Source organism: Chionomys nivalis, chromosome 9 (assembly GCF_950005125.1).
Source record: "Chionomys nivalis chromosome 9, mChiNiv1.1, whole genome shotgun sequence".
Classification (NCBI taxonomy): domain Eukaryota; kingdom Metazoa; phylum Chordata; class Mammalia; order Rodentia; family Cricetidae; genus Chionomys; species Chionomys nivalis.
The window spans coordinates 13151418-13165964 of record NC_080094.1 but is presented as its reverse complement, the minus strand read 5'-3'; the positions used below and the strand labels follow the sequence as shown (position 1 = coordinate 13165964).

Genomic DNA, 14547 nt, shown 5'->3' with positions numbered 1-14547 from the left:
GGCTGGGCACCGCGCCAAGGACTCACTCCTGCCATCTCCCTTACTGCTCCCAGTAGGGTAGTAGGGAGGGCAATATGCGATCCCCAGTTGCAGAAGAGAAGACTGGGGTGGGAGTGGGGGTGTCTTACGGGACCAACTATACAACCGGTGATAGACAGCAGGGCACTCTCTCCGTGTTTAATTCCATATTTTTTTTAATCGTTTCTCTTAGCAGATCCTTATGGCAATCCCAGAAGACAGACATCTTGTTATCCATTCTGTATTGAAACGGACACTCAGCGGAGAGATAAAATAATGGCCACGTTTCATGTGGTACTTCGCTGTCTTTGAAGCAGTTTTATAGGCACTGTTACACTGACTCCTGCAAACGTTTTAGAATAGAAAACGGTTCTTTTCAGCTGGTGAGTAGGGTGGTACCCGGGCAGCAGAATTACCCTCACAGTCACGGTGCTGATAAAGCCCCTGCAGGGGCCGTCAGCTTTCAATGGGTCCACATACTGCTTGCTTCAGCCACAGTTTCTGTCTCTGTTTTCGCGAAATGCAGCATAGGAAAATGTGGGTTGCGACTCCAACATCGCTTTATTCCCGAACATAAACGGCGGGCTGGGATAGTGTACCCGCCCTTGTCTACACCACCACGTTCGGCCAAGGCTGTCTGCTGCTCAGTGGGGGTTCAGAGAATCCTGTCAGGTTCATGCTGTTATCGTTTATTGTCATTCGTAGGGCTGTGAACATCCTCACGGTTTTGGGTGGTTTATTTGTTTGCTTGCTTATTTTGTAACAGGCTATTGCAGGAACATTTGAACAAATGTCTAAGCCACCCTTAAGGCACCAATGACAAACCAAAGTGTCTTCCATCAAGTCCAGCTTGGGGAACCAATGAGTTCATCGGTCTCAAAGGACGCGGGTGTCATTGTTTTCCTTCTACTGCTGTGATTAAACATCACAGCCAAAAGCAACCTGGGGAAGAAAGGGCTTACACCTCTATGGTCCATCACTGAGAACTAGGGCAGAAATTCAAGCTGGGAACCTGGAAGGAAGAACTGAAACAGAGGCCATGGAGGAACACTTCTTACTGGCTTGCTCAGTGCACTTTCTTATACAACCCAATCAACCTGACCAAGGGTAACACCGCCCACAGTGGGCTGGGCCGGCCCCACATCAATCACTAATCAAGAAAAGACTCCCAGACTTGCATCTAGGCTGATCTAATGGAGGAGGCATTTTCTCAGCTGATGCTCCCTCTTCCCAGACTCTAGCTTGTGTCAAGCTGCCAAAAACCGACCAGCACAATGGGTGAGGGATTATTTACAGAAGTATGGGGAGGAGACCCCAACAGCCACACCCCAGAATGTCTCACCTCAGCACAGATGATCGCTTCCCCATAGCAGCCCAGAGTTCCCTCCTCAGCCAGCTTCCCACCTTGTTGTCTAGTCTAGAGCCTGCAGAGACCGCAGGTCATGTGCAATTAGCACGAAGTCCCAGGCAACTGACCAACAAGCCTGCCACTCTTCGTGATGGGCTTCAGTGAGCCTCCTGCCTTGAGCTAGCCCAAAATAGGATGCCAGGCCCTGTCCTCCAGCCCTTTCCTGGTACCGTGGGATGCTCTGCAGTTCCTCCTCTGGGCGGCATTCCCTTGTCTCTTCTGCCTCCCCAGTTACTCCAGCCCGTGAGCATCTTTCTTTCCCTGAGTCCCCGAGATACTTATTTGGCGACCTTTAGTATCATTTAGAATAGGACCTGCTGGAAATTAGGTTCCCTGTGATCAGCGACTTGGTGGGATTTGGTAGCTGTCCACCAGTGGCCCTTTCCTGCTTCTGTAGTTACATGGCTGCCCTACCCTCACCCCATGACTCATGTGTGACAAAGACCGAAAGCCAGCTGGGTACCTCTTTCTCAGCAGTGGACACGAAGGCATGAAACCTCAGGCTGAGGTGTGAAGTCAGCTGGCACATCCTCCCTATTCTTCCTCCTTGTGGGCTACACCCAGCCTTGACCCTGTGATGACCATGTTGTGTGGGGTAATGACAGAGCCACCATGTGGAGAATGCCACGGTCCCCAAATAGTCATCTGGAATAGAAAGCTCTCCACTGGCCCAGAAACACTCACCTAGAGACAGTTGATTTGACCTTTGTCAGTGACTTTCGGAACTAGATCGGTCTCAGCGTTGCTGTGTAGCAGAGGATGACCCTGAACTCTTTGTGATCCTCCTGCCTCCACCTCTTGAGAGCTGAGATTATAAGCATAAATCACCACACCTGGTTTACGCAGCCTGGAGATAGGACCTAGGGCCTCCTACACACTAGACAAGCCATCTACTAACTGAGCCTCACCCCCAGCTCTGCCAGTGACTAAAGAGCTGACCCTGTGTGCACACAACTTTGAGAGAAAGCCTCCTTAACGTCTGTGTCTCCACCTCTTCTCTCTGGCCCTGGCCGTACTCAGCGCACACCTATCTCAGGAACAATCACTGTGGGGCTTGCAATTCTTTTCCTTTTGGTCTTTGCCTATGGTTTCTTAGGAGCATTAAATTTAAGAGGGTTTCCCTCCAGGCTGATTGAGTCCAGGATCAGCTCTTTAAAAACTCACTGACGGAGCATCAAGATGGCTCAAGGGATGAAGGTGCTTGCCTCTGAACCTAAGGAACTAAGTTCAATTCCAGGGAACCACATGGCAGAGAAGGAGAACTGAATCTTGGAAATCGTCCCTTGACCTCCACACTTGTGCCCTGACACACGATTAATCCATTAATGTGACATAAACACTGTCTAAAAGGCCACCGACAGAGCTGGGGGCATGGCTCAATTGGTCAAGGAGCTATCTTTAGCAGCAAAGGAGCTTCCTGAAAGGCGAGTGACTAACTTGTGAGTGACAGGAAGCTACAGTGACCAGAGACACTTTTGATGGAGGAGGGTCATCTTTCTATCTGTTGCTTTCATTGGTAATTAATAAAGAAACTGTTTGGCCTCTGATAGGGTAGAATTAAGATAGGCGGAGTAAACAGAACAGAATGCTGGGAGAAAGAAGCCGAATCAGGCAGTCGCCATGATTCTCCCACCAGACACAGACGAAAGTTAAGATCTCCCTGGTAAGCCACCTCGTGGGGCTACACAGAATATCAGAAATGGGTTAGATCAATATGTAAGAGCTAGCCAATAAGAGGTTAAAACTAATGGGCCAAGCAGTGTTTAAAAGAATACAGTTTCCGTGTAATTATTTCAGGTAAAGCCATGCGGGTGGCCGGGTGCCGGGGACACAGCCCCGCTGCTCTTATTACAACACACTTTGAGAGCTCAGGTTGCCAAAATAAATTGGTTCTGTTCCTTTCTCTCCTTCTCGTGAACTTTCTTTGCTTGGAGTCAAAGTCCTGGTAGCCAAGTTTGGGCAATGTCTCCCCCTTATAGCTAAGTAGCCTTGGAATGGGCAGCTGCACTCAGCAAACCAGCTCAACCACTGGGCAGCCAAGATCAGGTTCCCTGTCTGTTGGTGGGGTTGAGTCTGTGGAGTAACTCAGCTGAGAGCCACAATACAAGAACTCAGTACACTGAGGTAGCATAACCCTCGCTGCTGTCATACACCCCTCCCCCCAGAAGAGGTTCTAGATCTTTCTGAGACTCAGAACAATGGGACAATAACAGTACCAGCTTCAATGGATGGTCATGAGATCTAAATGAAAGATAGCAAATCTGGAGTGTTTGGCACAGGGCCTGGTACATCGTAGGCCTCCAATTAATTATAAGTTTTCAATTTGTGTGTGCACACATGCACATGCCCATGTTCAAGTGGCCTATGCATACGTGCACCTGTGTGTATGTGAGTAAATGTGGGGAACAGAACTTGACACCTGGTACCTCCCTGGATTGCTCTCCACCTTGTTTATCTATTAGTGGGGGCCGGGGGGTACTGTGGTGTTTGTGCATGTGGAGGCCAGAGGCCAACTCTCAGGAGCTAGTTCTCTCCTTCTACCTTTCCTCCAGGGATCAAAGTCAAATCACCAGGCTTATCCAGCAAGTGCCTTTACCTGCTGAGCCATCTTTCCAGCACCTCCCTCCCCCCCCCACACACACACACCTAATCCTTCGAGACAGCATCTCTCACTAAAGCAAGTCTTACTATTTGGGCTACAATGGCTGGCCAGTAAACACAAGACTCCACCTGTCTTATTCAGTCTATCCTGGTTGTTTCTTGGCTTTTCTGGTCTAGCAGGTGTTTATCCCCACATCTGACTTCCGAGTTTTTGTTGGTAAATAGATTGATAGAGACTTAGTTTAAGCCTACATATAGGAGCCACAGCAAAGCGGGGGCCATGGGACAGGAAGGCCTGGCTATTAGGGCACTGACTGTGGGGCTGTGGGGCTGCAAATGATCATTAAAATATTAGTAGATTCATGCACAGCTGCTAAGCTGACAGCAAAACATCATTTGATGCCCCACATTGGCATCAAATGTAATAATACTTTCCTGTGGACTGTATAACACAGAGATTTATTATTAATTATGAAAGCTTGGCCTTAGCTTAGGTTTGGCCCTTCTAGCTCTTTTTTTTTTTTTTCAGAACAACTGAGCAAAATAAAATTCCAGTTTATTGTTGGACATTATTTTACACATACATCAAACAGGCCAATAAATAAATAAATAAATAAACAGCAACTTCATAGACAAAAAAAGGAAGAAAAAAAAAAGAAATCTTTTATCTTTGGCCTTTTAAACCATCTCATACAAACCAACTACTTATAGTACAGCTAGGTACATACACAAAAAAAGTTACTGGAATGCTTGGAATAAGATTGTTTTTTTGTTATTGTTGTCATTTTTGTTTTTTTTTTTACAAGGTTTTTTTTTCTCCTTTGAGATTATAATGAACATGGTCACACCACAAGTAAGGTCAGAAGTAGGACAGAGAATGCTCTGAAGGCTGGTCTGGTCACCCGTCATCATCAAAAATGGCTGACCCCGCCGGGTGGTGGTGGCGCACGCCTTTAATCCCAGCACTCGGGAGGCAGAGGCAGGCGGATCTCTGTGAGTTCGAGACCAGCCTGGTCTACACGAGTTAGTTCCAGGACAGGAACCAAAAGCTACGGAGAAACCCTGTCTCGAAAAATCAAAAAAAGAAAAAAAAATGGCTGACCCCTAACAATATGTACAAAAATATAAAATGTAAATAAAAATACAAACAAATTTTCCTTTTAAAGTATTTTTTAAGAAAAAAAGCAGGGCCTTGGAAGTTTTGTTTTTTTCCTCCACTCTTGCAAATTCATGTTGTGGTTTTGGTGGGTTGATGAAGAGAGCATGTCATCTGTGGGCGGGCGAGGCCTGCTCCTCTACTCGAAGGTGACCACGTTTACATTCTGAGACGGGAAGTGGAGGGTGAACAGGTCACGGGGGCTGTAGTTTAGCTTTTCCTTTGCTGTCCAGTCATCCTCGTCAGTCTTCTGCTTCTTGGAGTCAACATCATCATCGTCATCGTCTTCAGCTACCCGCTTGCCCGTAGGAGCCTCAGCGTCCTCATCTTCATCTCCATCCTCTTCCTCACCCTCACCTTCCTCCTCCTCCTCCTCTTCCTCCCCACCTTCTTCCTCTTCTTCATCTACCTCATTGTCGGCCTCCTGCTCCCCATTTTCCTGCGTCTCTTCCATTCTCTGCCTCCTCCACAACTTCCTTCTTCTCCTTCAAGTCCTTGGTGGTATCTCGGAGCTGGTGTCCACGGCTGCATCTGACATGGTGGGGCTCACTGGTGATCCGCTGCAGCGAGGGCGAGGGGAATCTCGAGGACTCTGGCTAGAGACAGAGTCCGCTGCTGAGGAGGAAGAGGAGGCGGGCGGGTGGCGAAGGCGGCTGCAGCCAGCGCCAAGCAGCACCAGGAACAATGCAAAGGTGGCTTTTAGAGCAGCCAGTGGGGGCCCTACTAGCTCTTATAACTCAAGTTAACCTGTTTCTATTAATCTATGTTATATCACTTCTCTTTTTTTAAAAAAAAATCATTTACTTTATGTGCATTGGTATTTTGCCTGCATGTATGTCTGTGTGAGAGTGTTAGATCTTGGAGTTACAGACAGTTGTGAGCTGCCACGTGGGTGCTGAAATTGAACCTGAGTCCTTTGGAAGAGCAGCCAGTGCTCCCAACCACTGAGCTATCTCTCTAGCTACATGTCTTTGACCTCTCTCCCATTCTATATGTCTGACTTGTTCCACGTCTCATTGGCTCCTCTGCCTCTCTTCTTCCCAGAGTCCTCTCTCTGCCTGGAAGTACCACCTAGTCTCTCCTGCCTAGCCATTGGCCATTTAGCTCTTTATTAAACCAACCACAGGGGCATATCTTTACACAGTGCAAACCAATAGTCTACAGAAGACGTGTACTACCACATTGGGCTTTTACATGGGTTCTGGGATCTGAACTCAGATCCTCTCTTTCCCTTCTGAGCCATCCCCTAAGTTTTAAACAGTTCAGTATTTACTGAATGAACTGTCCATAGTTTTCTAATTCCCCTGCAATGATACTGAAACTGGAACACAGGGACATGCCCCTCGTAGTTCCTCAATCCCTCTGACCTACTATTTTTGTACAGTTCAGCATTCCCCACCCCCATGGCCTCACTTCCCTCCTTGCCCAGCAGACCCTGCCTTTACTCCCTTGTCTTCAACTCTGATTCTCTCTCCCCTGCCCAGTGACTTCTGGAAGGAATCTCAACTCTCCTTAGACCAGGGCCCAAGCACTGAATGGAGCCAGAGCAAACCACAATACTTTTCTGGCTCAAGAAGGCCCTCCCCACACTGGAGCAAAGTCACTGTACCACGTGGCTCTGGGCAGCACCAGGAGGCTCCGGGGCATATTCTCATCTTGGTTTGATTCCTCACCCTTAGCTTGTGACTTCTCGTTTTCATGGGGTGGAGGAAAGAAACCATAAAGAAAGAACAACCTCTCCCCCACCCCAGCCCTACAGCACCCCTGCATCTCTTTCCTTACCAGAAATACCTCTCCCCTCCTGCAAGATCAGGGCCACTGTCACTCTCCTGCTTACTCCCAGTCCTTGCTGCTGCTACCTGCTTTGAACCTTGTATTAGTAATTTTTCTCATTCCTTCCAAAAAAGTATTCAACAAAAGTAATTTAAGGAAGGAAGCGCTTGCTTGGCTCACAGTTCAAGGGAACAGTTCGCTATGGTGGGGAAGGTATGGTGGCAGGACTGTGACATAGGTGGTCACATCACATTCATTGGCAAGAACCAGAGGGAGATGAAGGCTGGTACCCAGTTAGCCTTCTCCTTTTCATTCAGTCCAGGATCCCAGTCCATGGGATGGAGCCATTCACATTCAGGGAGGATCTATTATGAGATGGCACGGCCCACATTCAGGGTGGGTCTTAGGGGATGGTGCCACCCACATTCAGGGCAGGCCTTACATGGGATGGCATTGCCCACATTCAGGGTGGGCCTTTTTTTTAAAAAAATATTTATTTATTATGTATACAGTGTTCTGCCTGGGCGTATGCCTGCACTTCAGAAGAGGGCACCAGATCTTACTACAGATGATTGTGAGCCACCATATGGTTGCTGGGAATCGAACTCAGGACCTCTGAAAGAGCAACCAGTGCTCTTAGCCTCTGAGTCATCTCTCCAACCCCCCAGGGTGGGTCTTATATGATTGGCACTGCCTACATTCAGGGTGGGTCTTATATGGAATGGCACTGCCTACATTCAGGGTGGCATGGCATTGCCTCAGGGTGGGTCTTTCCATCTCAGTTAACACAATCTAGAAACTTCCTCCAGATGTGCCCCCAGAGACTTGTCTCCCTGGTGATTCTAGGTCTTGTCAAGTTGACAACCAACATTAACTATTACAGAATTTAAATGCCCCCATAGGCCCATGTGTTACAGACTCAGTCCTCAGCCCAGTGCTATTAGGAAGTGGTGGATAACTCAGAGAAGTGTGGCTGGGGGAGGTTTTAGGTCACTGGGATATGTCTTCAAAGAGGACAGTGGGACATCACTTTCTTCCCCTTTCTTAGGCTCAGCCATGACTTGAGCTATCCTCCTCCACCACAAGCTCAACTCAGACCATGAAGGACCGACCACATCACCACAGGTCCAAAATGCAGTAGTACACACCTACCATGGACTGGAGCCTTCCAGACTGTGAGCCAAAAGAAACATTCTCTCTTTCTAAGATGATGGCTTCTGGTGTTCTTACCGGCAAAGAACCGGCTGACAAACACTGACTGTTTCCTGCCACAGCAATGCGCTGGTCATTCCATCAGCGCCCATGGATTCTGTCAGAAGAACCACAGTATAGAATGTGGTCCTCTGAGCACAAGAGTTGCCGTCTTTACCAGGTCATCTGTGCCTTATTGCAAGAGACAACCATGAGTGGGCCTGTAGGCTATTGCTGTTTCCCAGAGAAGGAGGGGATAGAGAGGGTTGACCCTTGCCAGGGAGTCTAGTAAGTTCCTCCTACACCTCCCAGCCAACTGTATGCGATTCTGCCCAAGTTATACATGGTCTTGGGGGTCTCCGGAGGTGCTAGAGTGTACAGACTTGGGAATGTCAACTGAAGGGTGAGGACTCCATCTCTGTGGCTCTGGGAAAGCCATCAACCATCTGGGAAATTTTTTCTGGTTAGGCTACTTTGAGGTCCCCCACCCGAGCTCTGCAAATAAGCCAATAGACTCACTGATCCATTGTGCTTTGGTTTGTCCTTGGGGGAATAAGGAAGGTGTCGACACTGTTTCCAACCCCCAAAGGGAATTCTCATGGCAGACCATCCTCAGAGTGAGGGGAGCACAGCATAACACAACTGTTTTTGTTGTTAATGCAACAGCGTCTCTTGCAGACTGACCTTGAATCTCTTGTGTGGTCAAAGTTTACTTGAATCCCTGATATTCCTCCTTAATCTAAACTATGGAGCTTCAGACATGCATGTCCACCATTCCTGGATTTTAATTTTCATGTCTTTAATTTTTAAATTTATTTCCTTCTGATCATGTTTGTGTGTGTGTGAGTATGTGTTAGTCATGATTCTACTGCTTTGAAGAGACACCATGACCACCACAACTCTTTTTTAAATATTACTTTTTAAAATAATTTATTTATTTGTATTTTATGTACAATAATGTTTTGCCTACATGCATGTCTGTGTGAGGGTGTGGGATCCCCTGGAACAGGAGTTACAGACAGTTGTGAGCTGCCATATGGGTGTTGGGAATTGAACCTGGGTCCTCTGGAAGAGCCCCCAGTGCTCTTAACTACTAAGTCATCTCTCAAGCCCCTGAGCACTGCAACTCTTATAAAAGAAAACTTTTAATTGGGGCCTGCTTACAGTTTCAGAGGTTTGGTCCATTACCGTCATGGCAGGGAGTACGGTGGCATGCATGCATACAGGATGATGGAGAAGTAGCCAAGAGTTCTGTATCCAGATCTGCAGGCAGCAGGAAGAGAGAGACCTCTCTTGGGTTTTTGAAAACTCAGAGCTCACCACCAATGACACAATGACTTTCTCCAACAAGGCCATACCTCCGAATCCCTCTCAAGTAGTACCACTCCCTGGTGACTAAGCATCCAAATATATGAACCTCTGAGGGCCATTTGTATTCAAACCACCACTCCACTGTGTGCATGTGCATATGTACGTGTGCGCATGTGCGTGTGTGTGTGTGTGTTATCACTCTCATTTTACAATTGAAAAACCTGAGACAGTCGTTGTTAATTGGTTAAGAGAAAGCTGACATTCAAACTAGTTCTTTCTGTCTGAGTTCCAGGCCTGAGACTTCTTCCGAGACAACATTACCTTGTCTCCCTCAGGACAATAGAAAGAGAAGCAAAATGGCTTAAAATGAGCAAATGCAGCATGGAGAGGAAATTTGTGGGGACTTGGTTCTTTAAGCAGGAAGCAAAGGGCACAAGGCAGCCAGCCAGTCTCGCTTTGGCTCTCAGAGCCTGGGGTTCACATAACTCATGATAACTTAATTTGGGAAAATCGTTCTTCTGGGAACTGGGGTTTCTGGTGCATTTGTGTGCATGGAAGCAGAGGGAAGGAAGGGTGGGCACTTGGAGACTGTGGGGAGCAGGGAGCTGTCTGCCCAGGGGAACAAGCACAGATAGCCTGGAGAGACTGCATTGCTGGAGCAGAAAGTGCCCTTTCCAACACCCAAAGTGTGTGTGCATGTGCGTGTGAGTGTGTATGTGCATGTGTGTGTATGTATGTGTGTGCACGTGTGCGTGTGTGTGCGCGTGCACACACACACACATAAAGGGAGGAGGCTAGTCACTGAGACTTGCAAAATTTCCATCACACATAGTAATGAAAATAATAGCCACCACTTACCAGTGTAACTAGAGGTGGAGGGCAGGCACCAGTTTAAGGATTGTACATTAATTTATTTACTCCTGGGAACTTCTACACTGCATTGTGTTGAACCTTCACCCCACCTCTTCGGATCAGGAATTATTCTTATTGCTCTCATTTTTCACAGGCTTAAGTTGGCGCTTACAGAATTAAGCCATTTGCTCTATAGCTATTTAGTAGCAGATCTGGGGCTTGAACAAGTGGACTCTGACCTTGAGGGTCAGAATGCTGGAAACCACTCCACATCCCTTAGGTCTGGAGCGCCCCCTGGCTTGTCTTCCAGTAACAGCTTCACTTGAGGGACAGCGTGAGGCTCTGAATTTCTCCTTTGTTTTTCCTGCCCTTTCTTCTTCCCTGTTCCCCTCCCTCTCCCACTTTTTCTCTCTTGATTTTTTGAGACAGGGTTTCATGTAGCCCAGGTTAGCCTTGACCTTGTTATGCAGACAAGGATAACCTTGAAATCTCCATCCTTTTACCTCCCTCTCCCAAACTTGGGTCTCAGAGGTTTTGCTTTATTTTTGTTGTCGTCATTGTTGGAGACAGGGTTTCTCTGTAGCCCTGGCTGTCCTGGAGTCTACAGAGTCGCTCTGTAGACCAGGCTGACCTGGAACTCCGGGATCCACTCTGCTTCCGAGTGCTGGAATCAAAAGTGCATGCCACCACATCCAGTTTCTCAGAGCTTTTTAAAAAGGAGTATGTTTAATTATGTGTATGTGTCAACATATGGGTATTCGCACATGAGAGGCCAGCAGAGGGGGTTGGATTCCTTGTAGGTAGAGTTATAAGGGCTTTTGAGCAGTCTGACCAGGCTGCTGGGAACTCATGTTCTCTGGATGAACAGCCAGTGCTCTTAACTGTTGAGCCATCTCTTCAGTCTCCGGGGATTTATTAAGCAGCTGTACCGGTGCTCCGTGGGTGGGCTACTTTGCTGTACATGGAAGGGAGAGAGGCGGCGGGCTCCTGTGGGTAGTGCACTCGTCTGAACAGGAGCTCTGCCCTCAGCAGCACTAGGGATTGCTTTGCCAGCAGGAAGACCTCAGGTAATAGCAACAGAACATCTTAATTAATAACTACCATCCTCACATTCACAGTCTGGGAGTGCGTAAGCAAAGAGATGTCAACTGTGTGTGTGCATATATATAAATGTCATATATATGAGATGTCAACGTAAGTGTGCATATATATGAATGTGTGTGTATGTGTTTACGAATGTGTGCTTGTGAGTGCAGGGTGCAAGTGGTATATGTGTTAGTGTGTGGGTGTACAAGTGTATATGCGGATGTGTGTGTGGTGTATGTGGTATGTTTGTATTGGTGTGCATGACTATGTGTGTGTGCTAACCTGGCAGAGGACATCCAGTGCCTTGCTCAATCATCCTCCACCTTATTCCCTGGAGAGAGGGTCTCTCACTGAACTTGGAATTGGGTTGACTACCAACAGTCCCATCTTCCCCAACTAGGAGCCTCCTGTTTCCTTCCCTCTTGGCGCTGAGCTACAGATGCACACAGACAGGCAGCTTTTGGTGGGGAATTCTAGCTCAGACCCTCATGGCTGTACAGACAGCCCTTCTACCCACTGGGCTGTCACTCAGTGAAGGCTGGTGAGCAAAAACTACAGTGTTTGCTGCAGTAACTGGCTCCGGGGTGACAATTCAGAATCATCCTTTTTCTTCTGCCATCCAGCCCGGCATCCTCTCCCTCCTAGCCACCATTTCATCATGGGTCAATCAGCCCTTGCTCACCAGGGTGTGAGCCCTTGCTCTGGCCTTTGTCTAACTGTCTTCTCCCAACCCAGCTCAAGATGTCCCAGTGGTGCCCTGGGTCCCCACTGTTCAGCAGTTTCCTGGGCTCCTCACACCGCAAGGTGACTTATCCTACTTGGGGTGACCATGCCTTCCTCAGCCTGTTAAACCTGCAGCACGAAAGTCCATATGGTCACATGACTAATCCAGCTTCTGGTCCTTGTTCCTAAGATACCACAACACATACTGGCATAGACTTTGCCCTTTGCTGGATGAGACACCCCTACTCCCAAAGACGCTGTCTCGGTACCTCAACTGAACCGTAGAGAGGCCATAGCCATCCTGCAAGGAGACTGTTTGGAGACCGTGTACATTCTTACTACTCAAAGTGTGTATGTCTGTATATATGTCTGCATAAGGACATGTGTATGCACATAGATGTATGTGTATGTGTATTGCATAACTTTGTACATGTATGTGTGTACATATGTGTATTTGTATGCATTGTGTGTTCATGCACATGTATGTGCATCTGTCCATGTATATGTGTATATATGTCTGTGTGCATTATATGTATATGTCTGTATATGTGTGTGAACATATGTGTGTGACAGGGTAAGATAGTGCAGAGATTCCTCCATGTTGTATTGTTACTGAGGCCATTTGCATTTGACTAGAATTTGACCTTCTTGATGGAGAATCTTGTGGAAACTTACCTAGCTCTAGTCTAGAATCCCAAGACCAAGATGCCCCAGGTAACTTATCTTGGACTCTGTTAAGCTGCCTGCTTGTGCAAACCTCCCCCTCCAGTTGTTTATCTTAGCTTTTGTCAAACTGCTTGTTTTCCAAAAGCAGCCCCTGAATTGCCAAATAAGATACCAGGATGCAGCTTTTGCCTTTAAAATCCCAAAACAATTTTTTGCAGACCCTGAAAGAACAATACTCAACTTTATACAGGAAAACAAAAAAACCCAGGAGAGCTAAAACAATCCTGTACAATCAAAGAACTTCTAGAGATGTCACCATCCCTGATTTCAAGCTCTACTACAGAGCTATGGTAATAAAACCCACATGGTATTGGCATAAAAACAGATAGGAGGACCAATGGAATAGAATTAAAGACACGGATGTAAATTCACACACCAAAGGACACTTCATTTTCAACAAGGAAGCCAAAATTATACAATGGAAAAAAAGAAAGCAACTTCAACAAATGGTGCTGGTCTAACTGGATGCTGGCATGCAAAAGAACGCAAATTGATCCATATTTATCACCCTGCACAAAACTCAAAGTACGTCGAAGACCCCTGCATAAATCCAGATACACTGCACCTGATAGAAGAGAAAGTGGAAAATAATCTCGAATGCACTGCCACAGGAGATAACAGGTGCAGGCACTAACATCAATAATTAATAAATGGGACCTCATGAAATTGAAAAGTTTCTGTAAAGCGAAGGACACGGTCAATAGGACAAAACAGCAGCCTATAGAGTGAGAAAAGATCTTCATCAATCCCACATCAGAGGACTGATTTCCAAAATGTATAAAGGACTCAAAAAGCTAGAAAGCAACAAACCAAATAATTTAATTAAAAATGCGGTACAGATCTAAACAGAATTCTCAACAGAAGACTCTCAAGCGGCTGAGAAACACTTAAGGAGATGTTCAACATCCTTAGCCATTAGGGCAAATAAAAAAGACTCTGAGATTCCATATTACATCATCTTACACCTCAGAAGATGGCTAAGATCAAAAACACAAGTGACAGCTCATGACGGAGAGGATGTGGAGCAAGGGGAACACTCCTCCATTGCTGGTGGGAGTGCAAACTTGTACAGTCACTTTGGAAGTCAGTGTGGCAGTTTCTCAGAAAGCTGGGAATCGATCTACCTCAAGATCCAGCTAGTCTGTTCTTGGATATATACCTGAAGGATACTCAGTCATAACACAAGGACACTTGCTCAGCTGTGTTCATAGCATTTTTATTTGTAATAGCCAGAACCTAAAAACAACCTAGATACCCTTCAACTGAAGAATGGATAAAGAAAATGTGGTACATTTACACAATGGAGTATTACTCAGCTGTTAAAAACAAGGACACAAGGAAGTCTGAAGGCAAATGGATGGAACTAGGAAAAAAAAATCATTCTAAATGAGGTAACCCAGACTGAGAAAGACAAATATGACATGTACTCACCCATAAGTGAATATTAGCTGTAAAATAAGGATAACTATGCTACAATCCACAGACCTAGGGAGACTAGGAAAAAAGGAGGGCTCATGGGGAACACCCAGATCTCCCTAGGAAGGGGAAATAGAAGAAATTTTGAGAATGAACTGAGGAGGGTGGGGATGGGAACATGAGCGATCAGGTTGGGGGGGACATGGAGAGGAAAAGTGCTGAGAGGTCCTGCCGGGGAGGGGTATTTTGGGGTCTGGTGGAAGCCTGGTGCAGGGGAGATTTCTCC

The 14547-nt window shown here is 46.8% G+C and overlaps 1 pseudogene; it reads right to left on the bottom strand.

Annotated features, from left to right (window-relative positions):
- Positions 1 to 5474: 5474 nt before the first annotated feature.
- On the bottom strand, positions 5475 to 5721 carry LOC130882059 (prothymosin alpha-like; annotated as a pseudogene).
- Between the last annotated feature and the right edge of the window lie 8826 nt (positions 5722 to 14547).